The sequence below is a fragment of the Castor canadensis genome, chromosome X, assembly GCF_047511655.1.
Source record: "Castor canadensis chromosome X, mCasCan1.hap1v2, whole genome shotgun sequence".
Lineage (NCBI taxonomy): Eukaryota > Metazoa > Chordata > Mammalia > Rodentia > Castoridae > Castor > Castor canadensis.
In genome coordinates, this window is record NC_133405.1 from 78,002,871 (window position 1) to 78,028,446 (window position 25,576).

Sequence of the window (25,576 nt, forward strand, 5' to 3'; positions counted from 1 at the left end):
CACCACCACTATCAAAAAAAAAAAAGAAAAAAAAAACCAATGTCACGGGCACGAGATGTCATGGGGGAATCCACGGACGCGGTAATGGGCTCTTGCTCTCAGAACACACTCAGGAATGAGAGGCTGGAGCACCTGAGTTACAGGCAGAAAAAAAATTTTACTCATAGAGAGCGGCAGATCGGAGAGATGCACAGTGAGGTCTGGAAACCACGGGCCCCCCAGCGTTGGAGTGGGGGTGATATATACATGTAAGGCTTCCACCCTAACCTAAAGAACAGTCTGTAATGGAATCCTATAGGTCCATTCTTGGCGCGCAGGCCTCCAGTACATCCTGGTCATCTGGCCAAGCTGGTTCCTCAGCTTCTCCCAGGTTGGGGAGGCTTCTGCATTCCTAAGGTGTCATAGGGCTGATTTATGTTCTGGGACTGCTAGCTGCGCTTTCCCTGGAACAGGTTCTAGCTCTCTGGGCAAACCCCAATTCTTGAAGGCATTTTGGGAAGCTGGAGAACCAAGAGGCTGCCTAGAGGCAGGACACAGGGCCCCTGTCCCTCCTTCTCTTCCTGCAACCAAGGGGGAAGGCCCACAGTGAGTCATCAGCCCAGGACAACAACTAATAACCTTGCTATAGGTAACTAGAAGTGCAGGAAAAAGAGGGGCAGGAAAGAGCAAATGAACAAAATCTAAGGTGAAAGAGCTGTAGGCTTATGTAGTCTCTGTTCAGAAGACTCCCAAATTCTTTGTGTCCCTCATAGAAGCATCCATGCATGTGGGTGTAGTAAGAGAGGTAACAGTTTACTAAAGGTTCAGGAGAGGAGTTACAAAAGTCATGATGTGCCAGGTATGAGGCAGAAGCTGAGAGCGAGTTCTCTTTTATCAACGGTTTTTAAAAGGTGTCTCTAGGCAGTAGGTGGAACCTGAGCAGTTCTTGATCAGCAATAATCGATGAGACGAGAGGGATTTGGGTGGTGTTTTGAGCTGTCTATGGGCTAAAGTGTGAATTAATCTACAAATGTTTGTAATTGAAAAGAAAGCTGAGAGGTAGAGAAAGAGTGACAGAGAAATTTTCAATGTAAAAGATAATATTAAGCCATAAGAATCGGGGTCTTTCCCTATCTTATCCTGCCTCAAAACATCATAGATGCTGGACGTTGGAGGTTCACTCCTGCAATCCCAGCTACTCAGGAGGCAGAGATCATGAGCATCTCAGTTGGTAGCCAATCACAGCAAATAGTTCATCAGACCCTAGCTCAAAAAAAAATAAAAATAAAAAAGAATCACTAAAAAGGGCTGGTAGAGTGGCTCAAGGAATGGGCCCTGAGTTCAAACCCCAGTACCTCAAAAACAAAAACAAAAACAAAACAAAACAAAAAAACAAATCATAGATACTGGTATAGAAAATGAAAGAGAACTGAAAATTAAATATATATCAGATATTTACTTAATATTCTGTATACGCACAGGCAGACACAGAGATTTGGGATTTGGCATAATTGGAAATCTAAGTATCATCTTGGCCTGGCACTGGTGGCTCACACCTATAATCCTAGCTATTCGGGGCACAGATCAGGAGGACTGCGGTTCGAAGCCAGCCTGGACAAGTAGTTCACCAGACCCTATCTTGAAAATAGCCATCACAAAAAAGGGCTGGTGGAGTGGTTCAAGTGGTAAACTGTCTGCCTAATTATATAACATACATAAACATGTACAAAAATGTCATGAGAAAATTTATATAATAAATGATAGTACGCAGAGAAACTAAAGCAGATACTTTAAAGCAATTGAGGCCAATAGGAGAAGGGGACCAGGAACTAGAGAAAAGAATTAACTTAGAACATAACACACACGTACAGGGAATCAATGCGAGTCAACTCCCTGTATAGCTATCCGTATCTCAACTAGCAAAAACCCTTGGTCCTTCCTATTATTGCTTATACTCTCTCTTCAACAAAATTAGAGATAAGGGCAGAATAGTTTCTGCCGGGTATTGAGGGGTAAGGGGGGGTAAGGGAGGGAGCGGGTGGGGGGGAGGGTAGGGGGAAGGGAGGGGGTGGGGGGAAGGGGGGAGAAATTATCCAAACATTGTATGCACATATGAATAAAATAAATAAGTAAATAAATAAAGGAAAGAGTGCATGCATCTAGTAAAAAGCATTACAAGAATGTCCATAACATCTTTAATAAAAATAAATAAATGATTGTATATATTCACATAAATATATATAATCTTACATGATTCTGTAATCACTGTGCATAGCATTATTGCATCTTATTAAATGTTATGTACCCACACTATAAAATATATCATAATTACATTAATTATAAACCATACTGTATAATATAAGGTGAATAAGTTAAACTTTTATATCATAAAAAGTGGATTATAACATACTATAATATTTGTTATACAGAAGAATATAAAATACATGATACCACATCAAATTATGTGTGAGGCTAGAGATCTGATCCTTTGTTCAAACCCTAATATCCTTCACGAAAAGAAAACTAGCAAAATAAAAAATAAAATCATTTGTGTTAGCTGGGCACCGGTGGCTCATGCCTGTAATACTAGCTACTTAGGAGGCAGAGATCAGAAGGATTGTGGTTTGAAGCCAACGCAGGCAAATAGTTTACATGACCCTATCTTGAAAAAATGCATCACAAAAAGGGCTGGTGGAGTGGTTCAAGGCATAGGCCCTGAGCTCCAACCCCAGTAGCACACACACACACAAAAAATTCATTTGTGTTTCAACATTTTCTAAAATATTATATAATTTACATATAACTATGATATGAAAAGATTCTATCATGTATACCATTTGTGGCACATTACATATAATATAGAAAATGTACAGTAAGTTTTTAATGGTTTTTTTTTAGAGGTTCTGGAATTTGAACTGAGGGCCTCACACTTGCTAAACAGGTGTTCCTACTGCTTGAGCAACTCTGTCAGCTCCACAATAACTTTTATATTGTAGTACAATTCATAGTATGCAGAAATATGTGATATATAACAATTATATAATCTTATATTTGAGAATACAAATTTCATCATAGTATAAAGGTGCATAAAGAGAACGAATGATATTGTCATATTTTTTGCAAAATATAAGATATGCTATATATAAAATATATGATATTTGGAAATCCCTATACAATGTTATATGCTGTTCACAATATAATATAGTATACTCGGGTTCCATTCACTCACAACTGTAATCCTGCCCAAGAAAAGCCAGGTGTTGGTGGCTCACGCCTGTAATCCTAGCTACTCAGGAGGCAGAGATCAGGAGGATCACGGTTCAAAGCCAGCCCAGGCAAATAGTTCTGTGAGCCCATCTCGAAAAAAACTTCACAAAAAAAAGGGCTGGTGGAGTGGTTCAAGATGTAGGCCTTGAGTTCAAGCCCCAGTACTGCAAAAAAAAAAAAAAAAAAAAAATTATATTACACATTACATATACAAATTCATATGACATGTTGCTATGACTATTTAATTATAATAATGTTTGTATACTGTGGGCAGGTGACAGTGGCTCAGGTCTGTAATCCTAGCTACTTGGGAGGCTGAGCTCAGGAAAATCCAGGTTCCAGGTCAGTCTGGGCAAGCAGTTTATGAGACTCCCATCTCCAAAATAACCAGGGCAAGACAGATTGAAGAAAAAAACAGATAAAAACAGCAAAAAGTACAAAACAAAGCTGGGCACTGGTGGCTCACACCTATAATCCTAGCTACTTAGGACAGAGATCAGGAGGATCATGCTTCCAGGCCACCCTGGGCAAATAGTCTGCAGGACCTTATCTTCAAAATATCCAACACAAAACAGGGCTGGTGGAGTGGCTCAAGTGGGAGAGCGCCAGCCAGAAAGCCTGAGTCCCTGAGTTCAGACCCTAGTACCATCAAAAAAATAAAAAAGTTTATTGTTATGTATACAATTATAGTTTATGTGCCTATATCTTCACATGTAATATTTTGGTATATTAGACATATAAGTACATATTGTACACATTATTCTTTTATTACATGTAATTATGATTAATTATTTACAGATTATATATCATATCATGTGCTTAGTATTGTATATTTCATAGATCACATCCTTGAGTTATATATAATGATATATTATACAATATTTACATAACTACACATAATTCATTAAACATATTCATAGCATATATGATTACATATGTAGTTATATATGTGGTTATAAATGTCATATACTACTACATGAGGTATGCTGAAATATCATAATATATGAAAATATATGACTACATATCATAGAATATAGGCAATAAAAAATATGTTATATGTAATATCAATAATGATGTGGGTGATAATAGCTAATGTATATGCACATATTTCCCTTCACCAGATTACACAATTATATACATGTTTTATATATATATATGTACAATACCCTTTAGTCACACACCCAATATATGTGTGTTATTATATGTAAGTGATAATGATTTTATACTATATATATCAATTGTAGAAATTTTGTGTATGATATAATTTGAAATTCTTAATTTTATGTGATTATATTGCACAATGTGTAATAATAGACAATATACAAGGCCGTAGAGTTATATATACTTTCATATAATATATAATAGATAAAACAGGTAATATTATCACATATATTTTCTTTTTTTGGCAATACTAGTGTTTGAACTCAGGGCCTCTTGCTTGTCAGCAGGTGCTCTACCACTTGAGCTACTCCACCAATCCTATTTTCTCATATATTGCATAAAATGTAATTTTTACTGTGACAATTTTATATATAATGATGTATTCAAATGTGATGTTCCAGTGTATAATCCTTGCTCATAAGATGATCATATATAATTTTATGTGATATCTGTTATATTTTACACTAAATATGACCATTTTTAATATGCAACATATTATGTGCATACTATAGTTATATAAGACACATGACAATTAATTATATAGTATAGTGACATATGGCATATGAAATTATATCATTTATGAATATAAACAAAATAGATAACAGGTTGTATTTCATGTCACTTGTGACATAATGTATTATTAATTAATTATATATGATATGGTACAATGTAAAAATATCCCAATGGTATTATAACTATTCAATTATATATAAGATTATATTATATAATCATTACGCATATAATCATTATATATAATTACATGTGATATGTATAATACATTTGAGATTACATCTGCATCATATAGCATTCTATATGGAATTCAATGTATTAGTTATTTTTATGGTTATATTATACAATGTATACAACTCATGAGATATAATTTACATGCCGCAAACAATATTAATGTGCTTTTACAAATAATACTGAATATCATACATTACATTCATTACACATTGTGCATTTGATATTTTATATAAAATGTATGAACTATCCTTATCTAAACTGATTATTCAAAACTCATTTACGATTAAAGACACTGCCCTCTGTGTCCAGGAGCAAGATGCCTCACCTGTGGATTATTACGGGGCGGGGGCCAGTTCAGAGAGGTGCAAGCAGGAGGCCAGTGGATTGCTTGGTTCTCACAGCTGGCACACTACTCTGCAGAACTCAGTGCTCTGTTTGCTTACTTCACTCTTTGAAGTACTCAGGGATAGACTTTGGCTGGTGGTGCATCTGCCACATCCACATCCATGGGTGCACAGAGAGGGGGCCTCTGCAGGAAGTGGAAACCTGGCCCAGAGATAGCAAGGCTCAGTGGGGTCAGCACTGGGTCTGGTGGGCAAAGAACAGAACGGTGTGACTTGAATGAGCATTGTGCTGACAGCACATCCTTGATGGGACAGCTCAGCCTGCTGACAGCACCACCCTGTTCCCTGGGAACAGAGGGATTAAATAGACCCCAGCTGAGACCTAGGAGCCCCCAATTATTGAACCAGAAAGAAGTTGCTCCAAATGAAGGACCTTGGGTAGGAGGAATATTGTTTTTTATTAGTTTTTCTCCTCCCTCCCTTTTTCTTCCTTTTATCTAAAGTTATTCATGTATTTGAATTTATTTATTTTATTTTGCAGTACTGGGGATCAAACCCAGGCCCTGGTGCTTGCACTCTACCCCTTGAGCTACACCTCAGATCTTTTGTTTTATTTTGTTTTTGAGATACTTAGTCTTGCTAACTTTGCAAAGCCTAGCTTGGAAGTCATCACCCTTGTGCCTCGGCTTCTCAAGCAGCTGGGATGACAGTGTGTACCTCCGTGCCTGACTACCTATTTCACTTTTATTCTTCTATTGGATGTTTTATGTCTTGCTCTTTGCTCCTCTTCTTTCACATATTCTTTTACCTTTTTATGTCTGATGTCTTCTTTTTTCCCTTTCCCTACCCCTTTTTATTCCATTATTTCATTACCATTACTTTTACCTTTCTTCATTGTTAACCTCTTGCTTTATTGTCTATTACTTTGTCCCTTTCTCTGATTATTGTTGGACACACAACAAGTTGCACAGCTATTTGGGCTCCAAACCACTTTCACAAGAGCTAAGGAAGCCAGGTAAGAGACCACAGGGCCTAGTTTGACTATAATAAGAAAATATTCATTGAAGAATTCACTTCTCCCCCCAGTTCCAAGCAGCTTGGACAGAGATGCCTCCCACTTGGGGGAAGGAGAAGCAATTAAGTCCAGGCCTTAGACTTGAAACCCAATGGAGACCTGACACAAAGAAACCCAGTGCTTGTAGAACACTGTGATCCCTGCCTGCCCACAGGACAGTACCAGCGGAATGATCCAAGAACTGGAACTGGTTAGCCAGGTGGTCAAGGGACCGCCTCCCCACCCCTCCCCCTCCCCCACCCCAGCAGGCAGCAAGGAAGTAAGACTCCACCCACTGGGGAGCTGGGTGTGAAGGCTAATCCAGACAGTGCCTTGGAGCTGTTTCAGCCTGGCAAGGGATTCAACAGAGGAAGAAAGAGGCCAGAGCTTACGGAGGGAGCCCTCGCAGCAGCAGGTGGAGAGCAGCACCCTGCTGGGATACGCTGGAATTTCAGCCTGCATTACTGCCAGCTTTGGAATGTCCTGGGACACACTGCCTCTGTGAACTACACAGGTCCCTGTGCTTGTGTGACTCAGCGGTGACTCAGCTCAACAGGAGCCTTGGCAGCCAAGGGAAGGTTTCCAGCGCCTCTCCTTCAACCTGGGGCAAAGCAGCTATCCCCAGACTGCTCCTCCATATGAAGCCTGGAGACTTGGACCAGCACAGGCAGAGACCTGCACACAGTGGGGCAGAGTTTGTCCCCCATCAGCGCCAGCTTCAATGTGGAGCAAGGATGCCCCTCGGCTTATGTAGGTCCCTGCAGCTATGATTTAGGTGTTGGCCCAGCTTAGTGTCAGCCTGGGTGGCCAAGGGACTGCTTTCACCAAGGTTACCACCACCTCAGACGGCAGAGTGTGGAGGAAGATTCTAGTTGCTAGTGGTGGGAGAGGTAGTAAGCACAGCCTTACCAAATGCAACTAACCAACATGGGATCACGAGAAAAAAGAAAACCTGAACAGAACTGATAACGACTAACTGCAGTGAATCGCTAATACATACATGCCTTTCGCCAATGAAAGACCAGGAACAAATGGCTTCACTGCTGAGTTCTACCAAGTATTTAAAGAAGAATTTAGGGCAATTTTTCTTAACTTATTCCAAAAGATTAAAGAGGAAGGAACTGAAGGGATTGTTCCCAACACATTCTTTGAGGTCAGAGATACCCTGCCACCCAAAACAGGTAAAAGACACAAGGAAAGGAAAACAACAAGTCGATAAGCTCGAGGAACACAGATGCAAAAATCCTTAAGTGAATACTACCATACTGAAATTAACAGTATATTTAAAAGATTATTGTAGACAAGTGCAGTGGCACAGGACTGTATCCCAACCACTTGTGAGGAGGAGGAGGAGGAAAAAAGTAGCCATTGGAACTAAAACCAATTCCGCAAAGTTGCAACATATAATATCAGCATCACTATAAGCCTCTCTTGCATTATGTGAGATGGAAATCAAGAAACCAATCTCAGGTACAGTACTTACGAAAAATAACCTAGGAATAAATTTAGCCAGAAGGGAAAGACCTGTACAAGGAAAACTCTAAAACATGATGAAGGAATCTGAAAAGGACACACACGGCGAATGGAGAGACACCATTGTTTATCATTGGAAGAATAAAAACTAAGATGTTCACGTACAGATTCAGTGCAGCCCAGATCAGGCTAGTGGAAGTGCTTCCTGGGGGCACAAAGGTGTCTCCCCCAGCTTCACTTGTCACCATATCCCTCACAGCTCAGAGCTCAGAGCTGCAGGAGAACCAGGCTGAGTCTTGGAGGCAGCTTCCCGGGAGGCAGGAGCTGGGGGGGGAAGGGAGGACAGCTTCTGGGAGGGCCGGGTGGGGGTGGGGGTGGGGCGGAGGCCTCTGGCATTCACTCACTGCAGCCTGTGACTGGAGAAGACCAGTCCTTCCCGGAGGAATTGAGCTCAGGCAGGATGGAGGGGCAGGAAATGCAGAGTGAGACAGCCAGCAACGCACTGGGCAGGCAGAGGGCAGAGGGCGAGGAGGGGCTGCCCCATAGTGGAGCTGTGCCTGCTGATCCTACACCCCTTCCCCTCCCATCCTCTGTCGTTCCCCTCCCCCCACCCCCCTTCCTGCAGATCCTGGCTGATGGTTCCCTGAAGGCTGTGGCACTGGTGGTCCATGCAGTCAGGCACCGGTTTTGATCTCGTTGCAGATCAGAGTGTATTGATGTCGAAATGGGAGCCCAGGAAGCACCGAGGGGAAACATTAAAAGGAATCCCGAAGCCCTGAGGGGAGGCGCAGCCTGTAAATCCCGGCAATGGAAGCTGGAGGTTGAGCTGAGCAGAGGGACCCTGTCACAGGAAAGGACAAAGAAAGGAATGCTGTTCTAGCTGCAGGCTATGCCACAGGAGGCCCCAGGGCTGCCGCTCAGAACTGCTTTCGCCTGTTTAGGCCACGGGGAGCTCCTTCTCATCCTCGGACCCCATCGCATCCTGGCCCTCCACCCTCTGCACCTGGATACATTTTCTCCCGATCCTGGATAATTTTTTTGATATTGGAAACTACGAGGGAAAGAACTGCGGGGATTCCTTCTCTCTAATGACTTCAAACTCTATTATCATCAAAAAAGAAAAACAAAGTAAACCATTTGCTGACCATTGATTACAGAGAAGATACATGTGACTCATGGATGTAACACACACCTCAGCAAAATCCAGGAATAGCTGGGTGCTGATGGCTGACGCTTGTAATCCTAGCTACTTAGGAGGCAGAGATCAGGAGGACCATGGTTCAAAGCCAGCCCAGCTAAATAATTCCACAAGACCCTATCTGGAAAATCCTTTCACATAATTAGGGGCTGGTGGAGTGGCTCAAGGCGAAGCCTCTGAGTTCAAGCCCCAGTACCACAAAAAAAAGAAAGAAAGTAAGAAAAAGAAAAGAAAGAAACATTGATCTCATAGGAGTTGCCAGCAGAATGGTGGTTAGCAGAGGCTGGGAAAAGTGGGGATAAGGGTGGAGGAGGGAAAAGTTGATGAATGGGTACTAAATTCTAGGTAGATTGTAACAAGAAGTTCTAGTGGAGTCACTATAGATGACAATATTGTACTGAGTTTTTCAAAAAACAAGAAAAGATTTTTAAGGTTTTCTCCATAAGGAATGATCAATCTTTGAGGAAATAGACATGTTTAATGTGGTTAAACAGTACAGAAAGTACACATACATCCAAATGATACATTGTGTCCAATAATTATTTCTGATTATGTTTTTATATCTCCATTAATTTGAAGAATTAAAAGGAACAGTACCACCATCTAAATGGAAATTAACCTAGCCCCCCCACAATAAAATTCCATACAGCAAACTAAATAATCATCTAAACAAACAATGTAGATTGTGAAGATATTGTCTACAGCCAGGTACAGGCTGTTCAAGGTTGTAATCTTAGCTACTCAGGAGGCAGAGATCAGGAGGATGGAGGCAAGAAGCCATCCCTAGGCAAATTGTTCCCAGCACCCTATCTCCAAAAAACTCATCACAAAAAAATAAGGGCTGGCAGACTGGCTCCAAGCAGTAGCAGCTGCACCTGTTTAACGAGGGTGAGGTCCTGAGTTCAAACCCTTGTGCCACCAGGAAAAAAAAAAAAAAGACAGAGACAATTTACAGAAATGGCAAAAATACTTTTAAAGTGCACATGTGACAATGGGAAGTAAATATACAGAACACAGAAGGAACTCCAAAAACTCAAGAGAACAAACAAACAAAAAAATGCAAAAGCAAATAACCCAATTTAAAAATTGGTAATACTCCTAGATAGACAGTTGGGCATGGTGGTACTCCTTTGTCAGGAACATGGTAGGCCTTTTCTGAAAAATAACTAAAAAGGAAAAAAGATCTAGGGTGTGGTTTATGTGGTAGGGCACCTGCCTAGGAATCTCAAGGCCCTGTGATTTAAAAACAAAAACAAAAACCCCCTAGTAGTCACCCCCAGAATGCCCACACATCACTACTCAGGAAAATACAAATGAAAGCCACCATGAGATGGTCACCTCACACCAGCACAAATGGCTATCATCAAAAAGACAAAAGTTAAACGAGGGCTAGGGAGGGCACGGAAGAAAGAAAAGAGTTGCACACTGCTGGTGGGAATGTAAGTGGGTACAGTCCTTATGGAAAACAGTGTGGAAATTCCTAAACAAATCAAAAATAGAATAAGCACATGGTCCAGCATTCCATCTCAGGACTGGGTACATAATCTAAGGAAAGAAATCAGTATGTGAAAGAGACATCTGTACTCTCTTGTTTACTGCAGCACAGTCACAATATACAAAGAAAGAAATGGTAGCATTGTAAGTGGACATCAATAGACGGATGCAATACAATGTGCTATCTTAAATGTGAAAAAGTGGCAGTATAAAAAAGCAAAAGAAGTGAGCTGGAGCCATGGCTCAAGCAGTACACCACCAGCCTACCAAGTATGGATTCTGAGTTCAAGCACCAGAGCTGCCAAAAAAAAAAAAAAAAAAAAAAACCCAAAAACAAACAAGAAAAAAAAAAAAAAGGTAAATGAGGGACCTACACACAGTGAAATTCTATTCAGCCTTAAAGAAAGAAACCTTGTCATTTAAGATAACATGATGGACTGGAAATGATTATGTTAAGTGAAATAAGCAAGACCTGGAAAGACACAAACTTCATGATCGTACTGCTATGGGAAATATAAACAAACCGTTTTATGAGATCAGTTCTATTCTACCTCACGGAATATAGTTTGTGTCATAGAATATCAATAAATTGTTCTTATAGTTATTGGGAACAGAACAGTGGTTACCAAGGGCTGAAAAAAAGTAGGGATAAGGGTGTAATGGGGAAGGGTTGATCAATCAGTGCTAAGATACAGTTAGATCGGAATAAGAAATTCTAGTGGAGTCACTATAGATGATGAAAATGTACTAATTATTTCAAAAAGCTAGAAGCAAGATACTTAACGTCTTCTCCATAAGGAACTGGTCCATCTTTGAGAAGATGGGTATGTTTATGGTGATTAAATATTATACAACATACACATACATTAAAGCATCACATGGTTTTCAAATATATGTATAATTCTATGTTTTTATGTCTCCATTGAAAATACATGTAGAGGACTTCGGATGTATGTCAGCAGTTGAGTGTTTGCCTAGCATGCATGAGGCCCTGGGTTTGATCCCCGGTACTGCTACAATATAAAAATAAATAAGTGAATTAATAAATAATAAAAAATAAATTTAGGGCTGGAGGTGGAGTACCTGCTTTGCAAATGTGAAGCCCTAAATTCAAACCCCAGGCCAACAACAACAAAAAGGTGGTGGATGGCAGAGTGGCTCAAGCAGTAGAGTGTCTGCCTCAGAAAAGGCCTTGAGTTCCAATGCCAGTATAGCCAAAAAATATTAAAAATGAATAAGTTGAGCTGGGCGTTGGTGGCTCATACCTGTACTTCTAGCTAGTCAGGAGACAAAGATCAGGAGGATCACGGTTTGAAGCCAGCCCAGGCAGATCCTTCATGAAACCCTATCTCAAAAAAGCCTTTACAAGGGGAGGCGGGTAAGGGAGGGGGCGGGGGGAAGGGGGGAGAAATGACCCAAACATTGTATGCACATATGAATAAAATAAAAATAAAACCCTTTACAAAAAAGGGTTGGTAGAGTGGCTCAAGGTGGAGGCCCTGAGTTCAAGCCCCAGTATCACAAAAGAAAAAAAAAAAAAGGAATAAATTTACATATAAAAATTTAAAGGGAGCATCATCATCAACTCAATAAAAGTAAACCCAGCTACACCAAAAAAGAAATAAAATAAAATTCAACACAGCGAAGGAAACAAATATCACAGTGAAGTTACAAGTGAGAAAATGGGCAGAAATCTTCGTAAAGTATGTACCTGACAGGGGATTAATATCCAGAACCTAGGAGGAACTCCAAAAACTCAACAGAACAAGCAACCAAACTAAAAATCAAATAACCCAGGTCTCCAAAAAAGTCACACAAATGGCCAACAGGGTTACAAATCAAAACCCCAAGAGAGTCTCCTCACTCCAATTAAAACGGTTATCGTTGAGACAAAATGAAGGGAGTGCTTCTCTGGGAGACCCCAGTTAAAGCTGTTGCCCGCATCTTCCCTCTTCCTTTTCCTCTTGACTGACCTGGCAGTTTCTTCTTTTGGCCCCAGGTGATGTGGCAAGGTGTCTCTTCCTGCCATCTGTGAGTAGGACAATTATCTCTTGAATAGTTCCAATCATCATAACTAAACAGCAGTAAGAACTCCAGTTTAGAACAAGTGGTACAGGAAGCAGGGTGGGTGGCCTCACACTGGGAGGCCCTCCACTAGGCACTGTGGGCTTTCCAATAGTGCAAGGAGGCAGCTGCCAGCCCTGGTTTGTTCCCTCACTGCCACTGCTGCAGCGGCTTCACACCTTCACTTCACAACTTGAAAGCTGAGTGCCCTGCAAGTGCTGGTCTGAGCTGACTTACTTGCCTAGGTCCAGAAGTGAAAGCATTAGTGATTTGTTATGATTATATTGTACAATTTATACATCTTATGACATGTAATTCATATGTAACATATAATATCTGCTTTTATATATAATATTGAAGTCATACATTACATGTATTATACATCTTATATTTAATATTTTGTATAAAATGTATGATTATCTTTATATAGAAATATATTCTGAAATTCACTTACAATTAAACACCATGATTATGTAATTATGTATTATTGTATATGCTATAACACACTGTATATTTTCCTAAAATATTATAATTGTCACAATATTCATTATATACTTTTCTAATATTATATGGATTATATTGCAAACTTAATATACATATGCTCATATAATTATATGCAATGTTCATACATAATTTATATAATCTCATGCATAACAACTGCACATAAAATATTGTATAGCCTCATGAAGTTTACATTGTTGTATATATTATAAAATGTAATATCTTATAATTTATCATATAGGATATAAAATTGTAACTAACATAATTGGTATAATGAGTATAACTATATGATTGTACAATACAACCATCATAAAAAACAACTATATACAATGGAACTGTATACAATGATTATAAAAATAATCCAATATTTTATATACTTGCCATTATTTGTAATTTATTATATAAAATTTGTCATTCCCTTTCAGGTATACTAGGTACTACAAAGTATATTTCATGTATTATATGTAAATGTTATATTGCATTACACTGCCTATACTAGATTATAAAATGTATTATCCATATTTCATGCTATGCATAATACATGTCAAAAACAAAATTTTAGGCAGGCACCTGTGGCTCATGCCTGTAATCCTAGCTACTCAGGAGGCAAAGATCGGGAGGATCATGGTTTGAAGCCAGTCCTGACAAATAGTTCACGAGACCCTGTCTCCAAAATACCCAACACAAAACAGGCCTGGTGGAGTGACTCAAGTGGTAGAAAGTAAAAAAAAAGTAAATAAAAGAGGACCTTGAAGGTTTAGAATTTATTAAACTTGAGTGTATGTAAAGATACAGGTATAGGCCAAGAGAATAGAATACAGAGCCTGGAAACAAACCCTCGTACCATGGCCAAAAGATTTTTTGACCAGAGTCTTTTCAACAAATGTTTTTGGGATTGTTGGATACCTACATACAACTGATTTTCTACAAAGTCACTTAGAACACATGCTGGAGAAAAGAAAAAGTCTTTTCTGGTTTTTTTTGGGGGGGGGTGTACTGGGGCTTAAATTCAGGGCCTTTACCTTGAGCCACTCCACCAGTCCTATTTTTGTGAAGCATTTTTCAAGATAAGGTCGTGCAGAACTACTTGCCTGGGCTGGCTTGGAACTGCAATCCTCCTGATCTCTGCCTCCTGAGTAGCTAGGATTACAGGCATGAGCCACCAGTGCCTGGCAAAAAAAGTCTGTTTCAATAAATGGTGCTGGGGAAATTGGATATGCACATGCAGAAGAATGAAACTAAGCCTCTTCTTACTCATCATTTCAAGACATTAGCTACCAAGGCCAATATGGGTAAAAGTTTGTGAGGCCCCCATCTCAACCTATAAAAGTTGGGTGTGATGGTGCACTCTTGCCATCTCAGCTACCTGGGAAGCATAAATAGGAGGACTGCAGTCCAGGCCTGCCAGGAAAATGTGAGAAAATATGTGAAAAATTACCAAAAAGCAAAAGGGGTAGGGGTGTGGCTCAAGTGGTAGACTACCTCCCAAGGATTCTCAAGCCCTGTGGTCAAACCCCAGTAACCATCCCCTCAAAATTGCTCAAAATCACTACTCATCAGGAAAATACAAATGAAAGCCACCATGAGATCGTCACCTCACTCTAGCACAAATGGCTACCTCTCATGGCCAGTGTGAGCAGTTCCCTTGACCTGACTGGGAGCTACTAGGGGTTGAGAAAAAAGACAGAAAGACAGGCATATAGAGAAGCTGAGGTTGGGTGGGTCCGACACTCCTGATGGGAGATGCTGGTGACCCCCTCCACCTCCAAGTACATTTATTTATGCAGAATGTATGGGAAGGCGGGGTGAAACACAGGTCGAGTTCTCATGAGTCCAGTCAAGTAGGCGGCGGGAACAGAGCAGATATGGTATGTCGTTATTAGTCTGACCCAGTCAGACTATCCTGACTGGGTCAGCGTGTCATGTTTTTCTTGCAAGGTAGCCTTGCTGAAGCTTGCGTCCCATGCAGAAAGACAAAAGTTGAACAAGAGCTAGGGAGGGCACAGAGGAAAGAAAGCAGTTGCACACTGCTGGTGGGAATGTAAGTGGGAACAGTCCTTATGGAAAACAGTGTGGAAGTTCCTAAACAAATTATAGAATGAGCACATGGTCCAGCATTCCATCTCAGGACTGGGTACATAATCTAAGGAAAGAAATCAGTATGTGAAAGAGACATCTGTACCCTCTTGTTTACTGCAGCACAGTCACAATATACAAAGAAATAAAACGGAAGCTTCCTAAGTGGACATCACCTGTACCAGCAAAATCAGTCAGTCAATAAATAAACAAACAAAACAAAATAAAATAAAATAACAAAGTTGAAAAATATACTAAGAAAACTCTATCAATGTGATTGAAGGCATCAATAGCAGAATACACCATACAGAACAAAGAATTAGTGAGATTGAAGATAAGCTATTTGAAAATAAACAGTCAGGGGAGATTTTAAAAGGGTTTGTTTTGTTTTGTTTTAATGAGACTCATGGTAATCACAAAGCAAATCTACCATAGGAAAACTGAGAAAACAAAAAGTTTATCACAACCAACCCCTACATCAAAAGAGGAGAAAGATCTGTAATAAACTCCAAAAACTCAAGAGAACAAACAAACAAACAAACAAAAAGCAAAGTTAAATAACTGAATTGAAAAACGGGCAACAGACCTAAACAGTCATTTCTCCAAAAGTCATGCAAGTGGCCCAAGGTAATACAAATCAAACCCCAATGAAAGTCACCTCACTCTTCTTCCTTTCCTTCTGACCCACCTGGGAGCTTCCTCGTTTGGCCCAGGTGATGTGGCAAGGTGTCTCTTCCTGCCAAACTGTGAGTAAGACAGTTGTCTCCTGATTGGTTCCAATCACCATAAACTAAAGAGCAGTAAAAGCTCCTGTTTAGAACAATTGGTGCAGTAAGCAAGGTCCATGGCCTCACACTGGGAGGGCCTCCACTAGGTACCTTTGGGCTTTCCAATAGTGTAAGGGCGTAAGAGGGGCAGTAGGGAACCTAGGTTTCCAAAATGGAACAGTTGAAGAATACCAAGAAAATACTGAGGGAAGCTTTGTGACATTGGACTTGTTACTGATTGCTTGGACACAGTGTCAAGACACAGGTAACCCAACTGAAAATATATAAACTGGAGTAAAAAATATTTGCAAGTTCTGTGCATTAAAGGTTACAGAACGGAAAAGGAAGGAAGGAGTAACTATTTGATACTCATATGTCTGGTAAACGATTAGTAATAAACATACATAAGAGGCAGGAGTCATGGCTCAAGCTTTTGAGTGCTTGCCTGGCAAGCATGAAACCCTGCGTTCAAACTGGACTATTGCCAAACCAAATCAAACAAACCCAACAAACAAAAAAAGCGTGTACCTCCAGCACAATAAAAATAATAATAAGTTTTTTAAAAAGAAAAAAATTGTGAATATTATTTTGGACTGGTGGTGTGGCTTAAGTGTTAGATATGCTCCTGTCTAACAAGTGCAAGGCCCTGAGTTCAATCCCCAGTATTGCCAACACTAACTAACTAAATAAGGGAATAAATAAAATATATAGAAAATTCCTCCACATCAAAAGAAAACTTCCATTTATAAAACTGCACGTTTAAAAACAAAACAAAAAAAAAACTGGACGAAGCCAGGTGCAATGGCAGCTTAAGAAGGAAGATTAAGAGTATCAGGGTGGAGCATGGACTAGGTAGCTAGATAGTGTCTGGAACAAAAAGAAAAAAAAAGAAAATGAAATTACAAATATGTCCTGGTGCCATTCTGGATATTCCCTTAAATGGCCATTCAGAACCTCTGAGTCTTTTTCAAGATTTGAAGTTGTTTCCATTTCTATCTAGGATATTTTATAGTGAAAAAAGGGAATGAAGTTTGTAATGCACAATGTAGCCTTGTAGCTACAGTCAACAAGGTGGTGATGGGGGCATGGGGGTGGGGCGCAGTTGGCAGCTCCTAAATTTCACTCACCTGAGCCACTGACTGGAGAAGACCAGGCTGTTCTGGTCTAATTGAGCTGAGTCAGGATCTAGAAGCTGGAACTGCAGAGAGCAAGACAGAGAGCAGAGGGCAAGTGGTGACTAGGGCTAGGAGGTCCTTGTGCCTTCTCTGCTCGCCCACAGAACCTCCACCTCCTCCCCTCCCCTTTTGTCACCTCCTTTCGCCTAATCAGCCTGGGCCTGCCAGACCCAGACTAAGAATTGTTACCTGAGGGCTGTAGTGCTGGCCACCCATTCAGCCTGGCACCAGTTTACAGCAACAGAACACAGTTTATTGATGTTGGAATGGGAGCCAAGGAAGAAGGGAAGCAAAACATTAAAAGGAATCCTGCATCCCTGAGTGAAGGCACAGCCTGTAATTCTGCAATTCAGAGAAGGAGGAAGGAGGATGGCGAGTTACAGGCCAGCCTGGGCTACATAGGGAACCTTGTGTCAGGAGGGAAGAAAAAACATTGAGAAAGAAAGAAAGAGAGTGCAAAAGAGAGGGAGGGAGGAAGGAAGGAAGGAAGGAAGGAAGGAAGGAAGGAAGGAAGGATGGATGGAAGAAGGAAGGAAAAGAAACAAAAGCTGTTCTGGCTGAAGCTACGTCTGCTTTTGTCTTTTCAGGCCACGGGGAGGTCCTTCTCATCCTCAGACCCCATCATTGCATTCCCGCCCTCCACCTTCTGCACCCAGGTGCGGTCTCTCCGCAGCTGGATATGTTTTTGATATCTTGAAATTAAGAAGGAAAGAACTGAGGTGATTCTTCTCCCTATGAACGTGCCTCAGTTTGGGGGTCTGAGGCACCCCGTCCTTGGTGAATGAAGCCCTCCCACCCCCACACCTCCATCCTGCCCCACCCCGGCCATGAGGGATGGAGATGAAGGGAATTACTGCAGAGGAAGGAAAGCTCTGCAGCTAGGCTGTCTCACTTGCCATTTGTCCTTTCAAACTGCATGGTAATGCAGGCAGGATGAGAGAGGAAAGAGAGAGACCAGGCTCCTGATCAGATGTCTCTGCCTGTATTCACGTTCAGTGTTTCTTTTCCTTGCCTTCCTCTTTCTTGCCTGACTCAGGCTGCAGAGGCGTACTGTGGGCATCCTGCTGGTCAGCAATGTAGCTCCTGGGTAGCCCAGGGTGACAAGGCCAGGTTGGCACCCGCGCTGCTACTGCCCCTAGCTACAGAGAGGAGGGACCTCCACAGATATTCCTGGATCACTTCCTCTCTATTCCTGGCTTCTGCTAAGGTGTTTGTGACCTCCATGCGTGACATGTGTCACCTCTTTAGCAAATGATTTTCTAGTCCCGTCCTTTATGCTATCCACAGCACTATTTGTAAGGCTGTGTGTAAGACGTGTTCAAACTGCTTTGCTGAAAAGCACTGACTCCTTACTTGGGCACACGAGTTAACTAAAAACAGGAGAAGCTTGGCATCCCGGCCTCCATTTTGTATCTGTCTTTGTTCTAAGCCATTCTCTTCAGTCACTTTGCATTCACCTTGGATTCCAGAAAGGACAGAACTGATAACATCTTTATGACAAGAGACTGAAACTTCCCATATGAACGGTGGAGACTTGCAGAACTGACCACCCCTCCAAAGGAGGACAATTACCTATAATGAATGAGGCTGCACCCTGGAGCAAGAGCAACCATCATTTCATGAGAACCAGACTGCTCCCCTCAAGTGATGACAGTGATATCATCTTCTCCAGAACCCCTCTCAGAATCCTTGGACCGAGATAATGGACAACCAGAACTCACCTGTGACTGGGACTGTTTATGCACACCTTTTGTCCCCTGCTCCCAGTTCTTTTGTCTACTTAAACCTATAACTCTGTATATGTCTGTACCTGCAGGTGGGTGAAGATGAGCTGAGTGCTTACTCTGTCTCTTCTCATGGCATGTCACCGAGCCATGTAATAAACCTCCTTTCTCTGCCTTCACCATGTCTCTTCATTTGGCATTTAGCGGTGGGTGGCTTGACCTGGCATACGGAATCTCAGGAGTTTGGGCCTTGCGTTCAAAAACTCCACTTTCCTGTGCACTATGGATAGGGTGAGAATTTTCCAAAGCTTGACCACTCATTGCTTGGTTGAACACACACTTCTTCAACATAGCTCCCTCCTCTCATATTTTACTATAAGCAACAAGGAGAAATTAGCTCATGATTCAAAACTTTGTTTAGAAACCTCAGCCAATAAAAATATACGATGGGGAAAAGACATCCTCTTCAACAAATGTTGTTGGGAAAAGTGGTTATCTGTCTGCAAAAAACTGAAACTAGATCCATGCTTATCACCCCGTACTAGTATCAACTCAAAATGGATCAAGGACCTTAATATCAGACCCGAAACTCTGAAATTGGTACAGGAAAGAGCAGGAAACACTCTGGAAGTAATAGGTACAGGCAAGGACTTCCTCAATAGAACCGCAGCAGCTCAGCAACTAAGACAAAGTATGGACAAATGGGACTCCATAAAACTAAAAAGCTTCTGCGCAACAAAAGAAATGGTCTCTAAACTGAAGAGCCCAACCCCAGATTGGGAGGAAATGTTTGCCAGCTGTACATCAGACAAAGGACTGATAACCAGAATATACAGAGAACTTAAAAACTCAATTCTCCCAAAATCAATGACTTGCCCAATCAAAGAAATGGGCAACTGAACTAAACAGAACTTTTTCAAAAGAAGAAATTCAAATGGCCAAAAAACACATGAAAAAATGCTCACCATCTCTGGCCATAAAGGAAATGCAAATCAAAACCACACAAAGATTCCACTTCACCACTGTTAGAATAGCCATCATCAAAAACACCACCAACAACAGGTGTTGGCGAGGTTGTGGGGAAAAAGGAACCCTAGTCCACTGCTGGTGGGAATGCAAGCTGGTGCAACCACTCTGGGAAAAAAATTGAAGGCTTCTTAAAAATCTAAACATAGACCTGCCATATGATGCAGCAATCCCACTCCTGGGGATATACCCAAAGGAATGTGACACAGGTTACTCCAAAAGCTTCTGCACACCCATGTTTATTGCAGCACTATTCACAATAGCCAAGTTATGGAAACAGCCAAGATGCCCCACTACTGACAAATGGATCAAGAAAATGTGGTATTTATACACAATGGAAATTTACTCAGCCATGAAAAAGAATGAAATCTTATCATTCTCAAGTAAATGCATGGAACTGGAGAACATCATTCTGAGCCAGGTTCGCCAGGCTCAGAAGACCAAAAATGATATGTTCTCCCTCATATGCGGACTTTAGATCTAGGACAAATACAGCAATGTGGTTGGACTTGGGTCACACGATAAGGGGAGAGCACACACGGGGGGTGGGGGGTAGGGGAGGTAAGGGGATAGCTAAGAAACCCAAAACATGAAAGTATTTGATGTCCCCACTACAGAGGAACTAATACAGAAACCTGAAAGTGACAGAGGTCAATATGAGAAGGGGATCAGGAACTAGTGAAAAGGTCAGGTAGAGATGAATCAACATGGGTTGTAACACATTTGTACATGGAAGCAATGCTAAGAATCTTTCTGTATAGCTATCCTTACCTCAACTAGCAAAAACGCTTTGTTTTCCTTATTATTGCTTATGTTTTCTCTTCAACAAAATTAGAGACAAGGGCAGAACAGATTCTGCCTGGAAGCGAGGCAGGGGGAGGTGGGGGGGGGGCAGGGAGATGGCAGGGGATGGGGGAAGAAATGACCCAAACAATGTATGCACATGTGAATAAATGAATAAAAGAAAGAAAGAAAGAAAGAAACCTCAGCCAAATATCCAATTCCATTAGTTACAAATTCTGCTTTTCACAAAACTAGAAAACAATTTTGCCAAGCTCTTCACTCCCATCTAACCAAGATTCCCATTCTTGCTCATTCCAATAGCATGATACTCATTTCTGTCTAAAACCTCACCAGAAGTGAGGCAGGCTACTGACAGGGAAAGTAACCTGCCTTGGGAACTTCATCCTCTTCAGCAAAAGGTCACCCCATGCTGAATTCCTTCTCCCCACCCAGTACCACCATTGGACATCCCCTCAGTTATAAATTCCTTTTCAGTTGTAAATTCCTTTGCAGACATAAGTGCCCCCAAAAGACAAGAAGCCTCTTGGCCAGTTCAGACTGGAAAATGACACATGCCCAGCCCAGTAAAAGGCAATCTGTCCTCAATTTCACCTTTCAGGTAAAGCTCTCTACTTAAGACCTTATGAAGGATGGCAAGAGAAGGAGGTTAAGAAGGTGAATAAGGTTGATGTACTTCCTATATAAGAATGAATATTGAATTTTTAAACCTGTGAAATCACCATAAGAAAGGGACTAAGATAGAAAGGAGAAAGATAGAGGGGATGAACCTATTTGAGTTATAATACATATATACTTGGAAATGTCACAAGAAAGCTCCCTGTATAGCTATCTTAAACAAACAAAAATGTCATTTTGTTGTTTACAAACACGGAGAACAGGAGGGCAGAACAGGTCCTGCCTGGGGGTTGGTTCCGGTGGGAGGGGAAAGGAGATGGGAAAAAGGCATAGGAGGGTGAATATGGTGCAAGTACTGTGTACACGTGTATGCAAACAGAAAAATGATACCTGTTGAAAGTATTCCAGGAATGGGGGAAGGGGAATAAAGGAGAATGATGGAGGGGTCAGTTTCACTAGGAGATATTGTAAGAACTTCTGTAAATATCACACTGTACTCCTAGTATAGCTATAACAAAAAAAATTTTTAAATTTAGTAACACCTTGTGAATACTGGTAAATCTCATATATATAAGTAAAGGCCTTTTCAATCAAACCTGTCAATCACCTGAGCTCTTCCTGCTAAGGCTGCCCAGATTTGTCCCTGACATTTGAACTTACAGCTTATAAATTGCGGTTCATATAAAGATCTGTGTTTCTTTTCCACGTGGCCAGGGCCTACCACTGTTTTTTCTTTTGTGGTGCCTATTCTCTCCTTTGTCTTTCAGTAAAACCCAGCTATGGGTTTGCAATCTGTGTCTCCATCCAGTTCTCTCTTCAGGAGATACAAGAGGCTGAGATCTTCTAGACCAGGGTCTTCTTAAGACCACCCATCTGGTACCAGAAGGACACTTAACATTCATATATTTTTCCTGGGGATGTAGCTCAGTGGAAGTGTGCTGAGGAAGTGAGTGGGGTACTTGATTCTATCCCCAGAATCACAAAAATAAACAAGCAATACAATAAATAAAATAACGTGAAGAAACTACTATCTCTACCAGCACTATGTTCACGATGATATATATACGTGGCCTATAAATTCAATAGGATTGTCTATAATTGTTATTTTCTGAGCTTTCACTACAATCATCTTTAATGTCCACATTTTTACTGAAGTCCTTGAAGGCAATGAAGGCTTTTACTAAGATGCCCCTATTTTAATTGTTATTTTTTCAAAATCCTGTCTCGAAACACTATACTATCGTGAGGCGTTGAGGGTTAGGGGTTCGATACATGAACCATTACAGGGAAAAGCACAGTAAGGGCCATAACAACATTACTACTTTTTCAATGATCAGAATTTCTTGCCTATAATCAATCCTAGCTACTCAGGAGGTGGAGATCAGGAGGATCTCAATTCCAAGCCAGCCTGGGCAAACAGGTAGAGAGACCCTACCTCAAAAACACCCACCACACAGGAAAAAGGGCTGGCGGGGTGGCTCAAGTGGCAGAGTGCCTGCCTAGCAAGCATGAGGCCCTCAGTTGAAACCCTAGTTCCTCCAGGAAAACAAACAAAAACAAAAAAGAATTTCTTTTTGCAGTACTAGGATCAAACCCAGGGACTAGGTGAGCACTACACCCCTGAGCTACCTAACTCTCCAACTCTTATTTTTATTGGTTTTCAAATTGTCCCATACTTGCCTGTGGAGTCCTTTTCAAACTGGCTGCTGAATCTGTTTGACAGAATTCAGTGGTCTTTAATTTCCTTGTCTTCTGTACATGAAAAAATTCAAGACTCTAATCTGAAATCAGCCATTTTTCCAGGAGGACTTCTTCAGGGAGAGGAAGGAGGTGGAGGCCCCATTCTGGGCCTTGTGGGTACTCACTCCTATTGGATTGGAACTTATTTCAAATAATATGCCTTATGACATAATACTGAATCTACAATTTCAATGCAGTACCTGAGGGCTTTTTGTTGTGGTGGCTTTTTGTTTTGTTTTGTTTTTTAGTACCTGAGTATTTTCAAAACTATACTGATGATACATCTGTATCTCCTTTTTCCTAACCTGAAAAATCCAAGTTTATAATACTAACAAAATTTCTAGTTTATATTGTGTAAACACACACAGACACACACATACACACACACACTCATGCAAACACTGCCCACAGTTTAATGAGCGATCGTACATTGGTCTGGGTGTGTGTGTGTGTGTGTGTGTGTGTGTGTGTGTGTGTGTGTTTTAGTGATTTTTGTAGTTAGGAAAATAATATTACATGTAACTTACATGACTAAGTATTACATCTCATATAGTGTATAGTATGCATGATACAAGTACTTCTTTCATGTAGTTATATTACACAATCTATATTGCAATAAATGGGATATAATGTGAAACTTACATTTACATATTTAAAATACCTATGATTTTTCATATAAACATTGTATGCCATACAAATGTTTTATTTTTTTCCCCATTTTTATTAGCATATTTTCATTGTTCAGGAGGGGATTTATTGTGACAATTCTGAATAGCCTTACATTGTACATTGGTTAGATAGTCCCCTCTATGTCCCTCTACCACCCCTTCCCTGTCCTGCTTAAATCAATTAGAATGGGTTTCATTGTTCTATTTCCTTTAAGCAAATGAAGCCCATCAATCATATTCCTTCACCTTCATCTCCTCCATTCACCATCCCACAACTCATTGTACCTATTTTATAGTCTTGTCTTTTGATTTCAAAGATAATGTTCAAAGGGATTTCTCAACGTATCCCAGCTGTAAATATGCTCCACTTTGGTCAGTTCGACGCCCTCTGTTAGTCTCTCTTACCCATTCCCTCCAACGCCCCATTATTCGGCAGCTTTCAATACATATCAATATATCCTCTACCTGCACACGTGGTAGGTATTTCCCTGTTGTTGACCCTATCATTTTCTTTTCCTTTACCTCCCCACCGGGTTCCATAGTGTGGTTCAGCATTGCCAATATAGTCTACCTGTAGACGTTTATATCATTGAATTTGTTTTTGTGCACACATTTATCTTTTGGATCTATCTTCCACATGTGAGAGAAAACAAGTGACCTTTGTCTTTCTGAACTTGGCTAACTTCACTTAACATGATGTTCTCCAATTCCATCTATTTACCTTCAAACCATGTAGTTTCATTCTTTCTTATGGTTGAATAAAACTTCATTGTATATATTTACCACAGTTTCTTAATCCACTCATCAATTATAGGGCATGCAGGTTGTTTCCATAGCTTGGCTATTGTGAACAGTACTGCAATAACCATCAGTGCACAAGTGTGTCTATTATATCCTGACTTACATTCCTTCAGGTATATGCCCAAAAGTGTTATCACTGGATCATGTGACAGTGGTATTTTTAGTTTTTAAAGGCATCTCCATACTGCTTTCCGTGACGGTTGTACTCATTTACATTCCCACTAACAGTGTATAAGTGTTCCTATATCACCGCATCCTCGCAAACCTTTGGGGTTGTTTTTGTTCTTGAAGACAGCCATTGTAACTGGGGTGAAAAACAGCAGAATTAATAGACACCTTAGGCCAAATGGACCTAACAGACATCTACAGAGTGTTTCTTCCAACAACAAAGAAATACACATTCAGAAGAAATACATATTCAATACACATTGTTCTCAGCAGCTCATGGAACTTTCTCCAAAATAGACCATATTTTAGGACACAAACCAAGTCTTAATAAACTTAAGAAAACTGAAACAACCCCCTGTATCATATCAGATCACAGAGGGACAAAACTGGACAGCAGAAAATATTCAAACACATGGAGGCTGAACAACATACTGCTCAATGACCAAGTGGGTCATTGAAGAAATAAGGGAAGAATTCAAAAAGTTCCTACAATGCAAAGAAAAACACAACCAACCAGAAACTGTGGGACACAGCAAAGGCCATGCTAAGAGAAATAAACAACGTAACGATGCACCTTAAGCTTCGGGAAAAACAAGAACAAACCAAACCAAAAACTAGCAGATGGAGAGAAATAATAAAGATCAAGGCTGCTATCAATGAGATTGGGACCAAACAAAATGATGAACAAAACAAAAAGTTGGTTCTTTGAAAAGATTAATAAGATTGATAAACC

At 40.6% G+C, this 25,576-nt stretch overlaps 1 long non-coding RNA gene across 2 annotated transcripts in view; it reads right to left on the reverse strand.

Moving 5' to 3' along the window:
• Positions 1-2,160: 2,160 nt before the first annotated feature.
• The window catches only part of LOC141419568 (uncharacterized), a 53,490-nt gene continuing 30,074 nt past the window's right edge, over positions 2,161-25,576 (reverse strand). For both annotated transcript variants that reach the window (XR_012444207.1, XR_012444208.1), the window contains 2 exons: positions 5,477-5,739; positions 2,161-3,410 (listed from right to left, as the gene is read on the reverse strand). This is a non-coding gene — a long non-coding RNA (uncharacterized lncRNA). The remainder of the gene's footprint in view (positions 3,411-5,476; positions 5,740-25,576) is intronic.